Below are 10,983 nucleotides of genomic sequence, written 5' to 3'. Positions count from 1 at the left end.
TGTGTTGTGATTGGCATTATCCTGAGTTCTCCAGGACTTTGTAACTTTCTCAGCACTAACTAATATTTATTCTACTGAAAATAAGTGCAGGCACGTTTCTTGGATATGCTTCAGCATTATTCAAGCTACTAACCCATAAAAAATCGAAACTAAAGCCCACAAATTAGACTTTATCTAAACAGATCTCTACACTGAAATGAATTTTTTATCTTCTCTACCTTATAGAATGTTCTTTACCTTTCATTGGAATTCAAGATTGATGTTCAGATTTTCCTGAAGTAACCTACCTGCTCACTAAAGCAACATATCACTGTGTTTTGCCCAATCATTCATCTTTGTTGGCCTGTGGAATTGTGTTCTGTGATTACAGTACTATCTGATCATATAGTTATCACTTTTACTTCTGCACATTTAGTGTCTGATGCCAAGAGCTTCATAAATTAATCAACATGTGAGTTCAAGCCCTACTGCTATGTAATCTGTGGGTCTTTCAACCCTTTTATGTTGGATGTCATGCCAAAACCCACAAGCATGACTATTATGTTGTCTTTACCAACTGCTCAGCACATCCAGTGAATTAAAACAAAAAATACCCAGCTTTGTTTCTACAAAAAGATTTTTCCAATGTGATAAACAGATACATTATTTCATTAAGTTCAAAATTTAAACTGATAAGTAGTTTATTTTCACTCAAATTTAAAAATCAGTAGATGGTTGACTATGGCTGAAAGTCAGAAGGGAATCTAATTAAAATAAGGAACTAGCTTTGTAAAAGATAGAAAGCTTGCTAATCTTTTAGCCTCACTTAATAAACAGCTCTTGATTTATCCACTTATTTCGAATTTTTACAAAATCATTTTACATGAAATTTTACAGGTAATTATGACACTACCACTAAATTTATGTTTAAGGAAATCATACAAAAATATGTAAAACAAGTAATACAAGTGTTAAATATAGTATACAACTATATATGTGCATGTAAAATAAGTTCCATTATTTTAAGAAAATACTCTGTATATTAAATAAATTCTGGAAGAAAATAATCAAAAGTTATGCTTTTCCATGGTGGATATGTGAATGTTTATTATTTTTATTTCATTCTCTAGAGTATACATTCTGTAATAGTACTATAATATATACAATGCATAAACTATATGCAGTACATATATACTATATGTACCTATCTCTATATTTTATCTTTTTTTATAAGATTTTAAATAAAATGAAAGTCAAATAAAAATATCTGTTGGATGTAACAAAGTAATATCTACATTACCTATTGTAACTTTTCATTATTATTCAGAATGGTAAAACCTCATTAAATGTGAATGAAAATTATTATTGTACAGAAGTCATTTAGATTATTCAGGTTTATACATAAATGATAATTTGATGAGTCTGAAATTAAGTAATAATTTATTAATACTTATAAAATATACAATATATTAAATTAGATCTTAGTTAAAATATATGGAAATGTTCAAAAATACCCAGAATATATATTTTAATGAGTAAAAAAATCAATTTTATTGTCAATATAATGCATAAAATTGAATCCTGTTGTAATAGATGTAGTATCAAAGTTGAAGTTCTTTAAATGAGTAAGAAACTTTGGAATACCCTAAGAATGTAAAATTTTCAAAAGATAAAACTTACCCATTACATAGAAAATGTTATATTATTTTACTAAGGTGGATTTTTCAAATACTTACTTAGGTAAATTAATGGATTTGCATTTCATTAGACAACTTTGATCATATTGACCTAGAGTCCAATTTGAGAAAAATCTTAAAGGATTGATTTGGTTTTAAGTGAGAGATTAGTGGAGTCAGGACAATAAAAAAGCATGGTATATGTCAAGGAAGAAAGGCACTATCAACAGGCTGGAGCACCCAGGATGTGTGGAGCAGTTAATATGAGGAAATACACATGAAATCCAGAGTGAGGCAAAGGAGTTTCCATTGTATAAATCTCCAAAATGAGTTTTCCATTGTGGAGAGCCAAGTGTGCAATATACATCTAGTTATGCCAAATAGATGTTACAATCCATTGAGGAAGGTAGGCATTCAAGACTGAGCAGTTACTAGATACCATGCAATTTTCCATACTATGAATAGTGACCAAAACAGAGGAGAAACATGTCTGACTTCATGGACCTTATGTGCTATAGTAAACATAAATTTTTTTTTACTTGTGGCTAGGTACAGTGGCACACTCCTGTATCCCAGCAGTTCAGAAGGCTGGGGAGGATTACAAGTTCAAAGCCACCCTCATCAATTTAGCAAGGCCCTGATCAACTTAGTGAGACCCTGCCTCAAAAAATAAAAAGGACTGGGGATGTGTCTCAGTGGTTCAGAGCCCCTGGGTTCAATCCCTGGTACCTTCCACCCCCAAAAAAATATTGCTTGTGATGAAAGTTTTGGGAGAAAATAAAGGAATGGAGAGTGGAATTTAACTTATAAGGCAGACCAGTGAATGGCATGAAGAAACCCTTTATTATTTTATGATTGGCTGAGAGACAAAAATATAGACATAGACATAAAACATTATTAACTTGATTTTTTTGTTGTTGATTAACTGATTTATTTTGCAATATTTTCTTTTCATTTTTTATTTATATATGAGAGTGGAATGCATTACAATTCTTATTACACATATAGAGCACAATTATTCATATCTCTGGTTGTATACAATGTATATTCACACCAATTAGTGTCTTCATACATGTACTTTGGATACATTATCATCATGTTCCACCATCATTTCTAACCCCTCGCCTCCTCCCTTTCCCTCCAACCTCTCTGCCCTATCTAGAGTTCATCTATTCCTCTCATGCTCCCTCTCCCTACACCACTATGAATCAGCCTCCTTATATCTAAGATTTCTTCTCACTCCAGTCAGAATGACAGCTATTATGAAGACAAACAACAATAAGTGTTGGAAAGGATATAGGGAAAAAGGTACACTCATACACTGCTGGTGGGACTGCAAATTGTGCAGCCAATTTGGAAAGCAGTATGGAGATTTCTTGGAAAATTGGGAATGGAACTATCATTTGACTCAGCTATCCCTCTCCTCAGTCTATACCCAAAGGAACTTAAAAACAGCATACTACAGGGACACAGCCACATCAATGTATAGCAACACAATTCACAATAGCTAATAACGATCTATAGCAGCCTAATTCATAATAGCTAAACTGTGGAACCAACCTAGATGCCCTTCAATAGATGAATGGATAAAAAAAAATGTGGCATATATTAACTTGATTTTGATGTCACTGAATTGCGAAAAAAAATCTTTGGTTATCATGCATTCTCCAAATAACATAGACGCAAGGCAGAAGTTGAAAGATGGTTGTAAGTTGCAAAGCATATTCTTATGGTGTGAAAACTTTTATTCCATATCCCTAAATTTACTTGAGAATGAAAGAGATTCTAGATTAGTCCCAACTTCCACCAATGTTGAGAGCCACAACCAAGTCAAGACGGCACCTGGCATTTTGCCAGAAGTGGTTGAGGGGTAGCGCCAGCGAGCCATCAAGATGATGATAATTAAGTTAAGCTGGGTATAATTATTAAGATAATGACTGATCGCTGTAACTGGATGATGCTAAATTGAAACAAGCTGTGTATTCAGTTGTGTATATAAACCTCTGCTGTCCGGCAATAAGGCAGCTCCTGCTACCTCGGGTGCCCGCTACTTTTGTGTTCTTGTGGAGTTCCTGTTGAGTTCCTGTTGAGTTCTCATGGAGTTCCTGTTGGGTTCCCATGGAGTTCTTGAATAAAGTAGTTCCTGTTTGAACCTACAAGTGGCTCGTGACCTCCCGGTTATTTGTGCCCAGCCAGACTGCAACACACCTCCAACAAAGAGCTAAAAATGATGGAAGAATTCATAAGTACTCCCACCAATTGAAATGTAATCCATTTTTTCCCTTCTCCCATTTTGCAGAATCTTGCATTCATCTGTGATTCACTTTTGAGGAGACTATTACCATCTCTGTATGATGGTATCTTCTAAATCTTTCCAATTTATATCTGAATAGTATACGTTGAAATTTACACCCACAAGAGGGCAATAGCAATATCATGTCTTTCAGCCCAAAAGGAAGTTTACAGAACCTTCCCCTGGTCCTCTAACCAAGTCTACCCTCTTTCTTTCACTGCCAATACATATTGTCTTATGTTTTCTACTGCTCTCATCCTCTGCAGTCAAAGTTCTCAGGCGATGCTATTGTCAGGTCATTTATCCTTAAAAGCATTCTCAACTTCTTATTGCCTGCAGAATAGTGTTTAATCTCAATGCTTGAAAGTTGAAAATACTAAGTGATCTGATTTCCATTGCCTTCATTTTATTTTTCCACCGCTCTATTTAATTTCTAACTTCTTGGAAAATTTGAATGCCTTCATATTTTTCATATATATTATTTTTGCCTCTATGTCCTATTAAATGCCAGAAATACCTTTATGCTAAAATTTCACACGTTCAAACTCTAATGAATTTTCAAGTTTTCCCAAATAGCCAATACTCTTCCCTTTCTCTTGTTCTTTTGATGAAAATGCTGCATACTCATACTTCTCTTAGCTACTTACTCATATTTATTTAAATCCAAGTCAACTCCCCATTAGGGTGAGTTTTAAGTTATTTAAATTAAAACAATTTTCTCACTAATTTGTATATCCCCAAGAATAATTTATAATGTATAAAATATAAAATAATCAATACACATTTATGATAAGTGATTAATTTTATATTTGAATTATTTTCTGGATAGATTTTATTATGCATCACATCCCAGGAAGATGATTTTGGGGAGAATTTATTTTACCCAAGCCAGTTGTGCCATTATGTATGTTTGTATATATGTGCACAGACACAGAAAAATACATATATACACACATATGCATCACTGTAGAACATACAAATGATTGACTTTGACTTTAAATAATATCAAGATAGTCAACTATGTTCTGGTTTGGGTAAACTTTGTCTTGGGGATTGATTGAAAGAGACAATCTTGTATTCTCAGTTGTTGATTTGCTTTGGCTTTTAGAAGACAGGAGACAACTTCAATTTAATGTCTCCATTAATCAATTTTCAGGCCAGCCTCACCCTCACCATGTGCTGCATTCATTTAATTTTATTATCTAGCAGGCTGGATATTTCAGGAGTGTTCAGCTTTGTCAGTCATCCCATTAGAGGGATATGGAAGAAGCAATGCATACCATTTTCAAGGCATCTCCTTTCCAATATGGTTTCAGTTTATTTCTGTGCTCATGAAATTGTAATGAACTAGATTTTCACACTCTTTGACTACTAGAATTGGCCTATGGAGTGTAAAAGAATTAAATTGAGCAAGGTGAAAATGAAAATTAGTATTATGTATGCCATTTTATGTTTGAATATGTAATATAAACTTCACGATGTTTAGAATGATTTGCAGATTTTAAGAGAGTAAGAAGGTTCTGTAAGGAAAAGGAATGAAGTCCACAAGGAGGGAGTAGTTTACTAAGCCAAGGAGGAACATAAAGAAAATGGAAGAATCGGTGTGGGGTTAGTCAATAACATAACTAAAAAGGGACATAATCAAGACTTTTAGAACACAATGAAAGAAGGAAAGCAAATTAGTGAATAAAGTTCACAATAAGACCGCAAATGGTGAGGAAAGAAAAAGACTATATTTCTGGATTTCATAAAGACTCAGAAAAATATATGAAAGGTTGAGAATTCAGTGTATTAGACTTTTATTTTTGTTTGCTTTTCAGATAGTATTAAAATTACTGTTTACTTAAGTCATCTAGAAATTTAGTTCTATTATACTACGCTGTAACCTCCTATATACAATAAGAAGCTTAACCAGAGTAAGAAAGAAAGTAGATGAAGCAACCCTAAAAATTTTGTCTAAACATTTTTCCTTTGTTCTTTTTAGATATACATGGTACTAGAGTGTATTTTAAATGTTTTCTAGTTGTCAATGGTCTTTATTTTGTTTATTAATATGTGGTGCTGAGAATCGAACACCAGTGTCTCACACATGTGAGGCAAGCGCTCTGCCACTGAGCCACAACCCCAGCCCAGTAGAATGTATTTTGACATGTTATACATTCCAATTAGGTTCCCATTCTTGTGGTTGTATATAACATGGAGTTTCACTGGTAGCATATTTATGTATGAACATAGGAAAGTTATGTTCGACTCATTCCACTGTCTTTCCTATTCCCTTTCCCTTCCTTCAAATAAAATTTTTGTTGTTTTGTAACTGTTGTTTGCCCCACCATATCCCCATCATATTTAGATTTTAAATATAAGAATAATCAGTTAAGGACTGTCCAGGAGACCTAATAATAACAGATTTCTTTACTATTTGTCTTGTGAGAACTTCCAAAAAATTCTCTCCATTGTTTCTCTTCATGGAGAAAATGACTAAGAAGGTCATTTTACCATACTGAACAGATGGTTGAAAATAATTAATTCACATTGAATATTTTATCTACTGGCTAAACTTAAAAAATGGATTTGATATCTCTATAGGACTTAAGAGGTATCATGCTATTTCATTGCTCATGTTTCTGGAAACTAATGTTTTCAAATATTTGACAGAAGTCAAAGTAGGCATTTAAAGTAAGTACTAAAAGGACATGAGGCATGTTCCCTGCTCTACTGGGCAGCCCTCACTGGATCTCTGTTATTTCTTGGGTTCTAATATTGGGTAATTTTATTTTATGTCATCAAATCCTGTTTCAGTAATTTTAGTATGAACATGGCAAACCAGATTTAGAAATGTAAACCAAATGAACTGACAAGGAATTATGCTCCTGACATAGTAAATCATTACAAGGAATTTACGTAAATGCTGTGGGTCACAATTTCCTACATTAATTATTTCTCTTTTGGTCAGATTTTTAAGACACAGGATAATTTTTGAGCATTTATGTTTTTTCTTTACTCAGAAGTTTCCTGTAAAAGTTAGGCTTGTTTTGCAAAGCTATTCCTAAAGATGATTAACTCGGAAGGTAGCATGATTTATGATGTTATTACTTTTTATAAACAGCTCTGTCTTATGAGTAATGCTGAGGTCATGATGTTTAAGCACTCATGGTTTACCTTGAAACCAATGAGCTTGACAAAACATCCTTCAGGGAGAATTTAAACTAACTTGGTACATTAAAAGTGCTTTAAACTGCTAACATATTTATATATATTAGTAGAATTCACACTGAATTTTAAAGAAATTTGAAAGGTCCTCCGGTAACAGGCATAGTGTCAAAGTTCAGTAATGAACAAGAGTTTTAGTCTTGTGTGATCTTGGTTTAGTCGCTCCCTTGAAGTTCAGTTTCCTGTATTGTAAAATGAGAAGTTGAAGTAGTTAATGCACACAGCCTCTTACAGGCCTATAGAATAAAAACACAAGTAGTCTATCTATAAATATGGATTTTTAAATTTTTTAATGAATCTATTTGAGAATACACTTAGATTTGCAGAAATATGCGAAGTTAGCATAACTTGTTTCCCATTATTTTCATCTTGTATTAGTGAGCTAATTCGTCATAATGACAGCTCTTCTGAACTGTCGTAGCTTTTCAACCTTTTTTTTTGATGGCTGTTTTGATAGTTTTGAGAACTAATAGGTTAAGTATTTTGTAGATTTTTTTCTATGATTAGATTAAGTCTATAGGTTTTTTGGGGAAAGGACCATAGAGGTAAAGTAAGCTTCCTATCACTTATATCCAGGGCACCTACTATCAATTTGATTTATCACTATTGATGTTGATTCTGATGACCTGAGATATGTGATTTTCTTGGTCTTTCCACTGCAAAGACCCCTTCCTTCATTCTACTAGAGAAGGAAGCCATTATATGCAGCCCATAATTTAGAAGTAGGAGTTATGCTGGGCGTGGTGGCACACACTTATAATCCCAACTACTCGGGAAGCTAAGGTAGGATGATTTCAAGTCCAAGGGTCAGCCTTGGCAGCTTATTCTGTCTTGAAATAAAAATAAAAAGAACTGCCAATGTAGTTCTGTGGCAGAGCACCCCATAATACGTCCTCAGTGCTGGGGAAAAAATGAAGAAGAAAAGGAAAAAAGAGGGGGTGATTTATGTGTTATGCTCCATCTTCTCAAGAATGGATATCTACGTAAATTATTTACAACTCTAATGATTATAATTACGTGTCCAGCTGTCCTGCCTGGGCCTCTGAATATCTGTTTGGACTTCATACATGTTTCTCAGTTCTTTCCCATGGTATAAAACATCTGGAGTGGGTTGAAACTGGGTATTTCCCTTCTACCAAGGTTGGTTATGCTAAAGTCCTAGTAGGTTAGGCTTTTATAAAATGAATTTCTCCTGAGTTGGGTCTTGTTAAGAAATGGAGTGCTCTTGTGCATCTCAAAATGGCCCCTTTCTCCTCCCTCTGATGGAAGCCTGAAGGGATTTTTCTCAAGTGAGAAGCAGGTGGAGCTCCTGGAGGTAAAACTCACAAAAGTGTGGAGGTCCTATAACTGGGTCGCCCTGGAGTTTTTAAATCTCAGACTTGTTTATGTTGAGCCTCCTGCAATTTGTCAATTACAAGTTGACGTTTTCCTACTGGAATCTAGTTCCCACCAAGGTTCTGCTAGGGTCAGCCACAACCCTATATTTTCATAAACATTTCCTGCCAGTCTGCCATTGTTACTTTATCAAATCAGAATTTAAAGAAAACTCTTGCATCAAGATCTCACTAAAGGACAATTAAATCATATTGACAAAAAGCATACATTTGTAAGCAGAAGAGGTGGTTTTAGAAATATTTTACCTTAGGATAGAGGCCAGTATGCAACTTGCACCAATGGGTTCTTTACAGTATAACCTCCTGCCTGCAGCATCAGCATCACCTGGGAACCAACCTGAAATTCCAATTCTCAGGCCTCACTCCAGGCCTACTAAGTCAGACGCTATGGGGTTGGAATGCGGGGAGACCCAGCAATGTGTAATTCAGCAAGCCCCCCAGGTAATTCTGATTCTCCTTAAATTTGAAAACTCTCTTATATTATAGGGATCAAAAAAAAAAAAAAAAACATTTCCCAAGAATGCAAAAGAATAAAGACCTGATAGTGTTACATTCCACTGTTTCTTCCCCAATCCTGCTCCTTTCTTCTGCTCCTTTCTTGTTCTTACTATTCTCTGTTGTTTCAATAATAAATATTTCTTTTTCCATTAGATGTGGCCACTGCCGAAAATTTAGTAGGACTAATTTAAGCACCCAGCATGGATTCTTACCTCAGAAGGTTATGTTTAATTGGAGAGCAGATTAGCAATTAGTACTCAATTACTTTTAAAAAGGTTTCATCTCAGTCCTGATTAAGTCATTCCAAGTAGTATTTTACAATTGATAGAAGGAAACAAGGGAAAAGGACAGATTTATGTATTTCTGCTTTGCTCAAGCTCCATAAAAATGTAGACTTTATTTCCTGCTGTTAATTATAGCATCAAATGTGTACTTACTTTAGCTTTTACTGTCATGATTACTATTAAAAGGAGGAAATAACTAGACAGTGTTGCTTCTAGGATTTCTCCCATGCTAATTTGTAACACAGGAGAAAGGGGAGGATGGGGAAAAAAAACATAAAAAGAAGTCTAAAGAGAAAAAAAAAAACCCAGGAAGAAAAGCATTAAGAAGGAGGGTAAACATGTTAGATGGACTTGGGGAGAGGAGATTTTTATCAGTAAAACAATGAGAAAAAAATAACACCATATTTGCAAAAATGCATCATTTGTCAAATAAACAATGTGCAGTCAGGACATCAGACCTAATCCCATCTCTACTATTGATTAAATGAGTTAGTTCATATCTCTAGTACCAGACAGAAATTCCCTGGTTCTTTTGTTCTTGAAGGAAAGATTTTAGAGGATACACAGAAGTCATGTACTATGTGATCAAGGACCCTAATTAAAGAGGTGAAAGTACACTCTCAAGTTTGGAGAGCTAGACATTTCTAAATAGGAGCAAAGGCCCTAATTTGGGTTCGGTCTGTCTTTTATACTTGCATCTTATCTGAGTTTTGTTCCTCCCCTTTACCATTATCACAATATTGACAAACTTGATTGACAGGTTATGTTAGGTAACCCCATGCCAAAGGCACATGCAATGTGCCAGCATTTCCAGAAAAAATCCACAAGGAAGAGTTAAAACTGCAATTGTAATACTATTAACAAGCCATGGTAATTTCCCAAAGGTCACCTCTGGGAAATGCTGCTGCTGAGTGCGCATGCCCAGAGGACAAGTTGGGACTGATTTAATTGAACTGATGTGTTGTGGCAGGGTCTTCCTGTCATCTCCTCTTGGGACTTATCTCTGTTTGTGCCTTATTTCTCTCTCTTCCCCCGATCTTTCTCATGTTTGTACAAACTACTTGACATTGAAATCTTTGTGCTTGTATTTGTCTCCCTAAAGAAGAGGGATAGCAATAACTGCCTACATGGGAAATACAGTGATAAATAAGGAGAAAACAGCTTTCTTAAGCTAGGGATAAAATAGAAGGGATTGCCTAACTTCTGTTCCCCGTATCTTACTGAACATTGAATACCCAAAATGACATGTGAGAAAATAAAAATAAAACCAAACCTGTATTTCAAGAGACATTAGACAGTACACCTATTTTTTGCTTTCAAATTCAGTGCAATCTTAAGCCTCACGAAGTTAGCTTAAAGTCAGACACTAAGAACAAACACTAGGCTGGTTGAAGCTCCTTTAATACTCTTCTTTTTGGTGGTATCCTTCTTTTGAAGCTGGAAGGAAAAGTATCATATATTTAGCTATATATTATTTTCTAAAGGTTATGAATAACATTATAGTAACAAAAGATGAAAAGCAATAACAATATCTTTGAAAATACATTTGATTTGCTAGCATACATACACCTAACACAAAACTTTTATAAGCACCGTACTACCCTGCTGAAGCCATGCCAGGCATCATCTAAGCACAATGTGTCCCCAAA

Source organism: Callospermophilus lateralis, chromosome 8 (genome assembly GCF_048772815.1).
Source record: "Callospermophilus lateralis isolate mCalLat2 chromosome 8, mCalLat2.hap1, whole genome shotgun sequence".
NCBI classification, from domain to species: Eukaryota; Metazoa; Chordata; class Mammalia; order Rodentia; family Sciuridae; genus Callospermophilus; species Callospermophilus lateralis.
Note: the sequence above shows the minus strand (reverse complement) of the source record.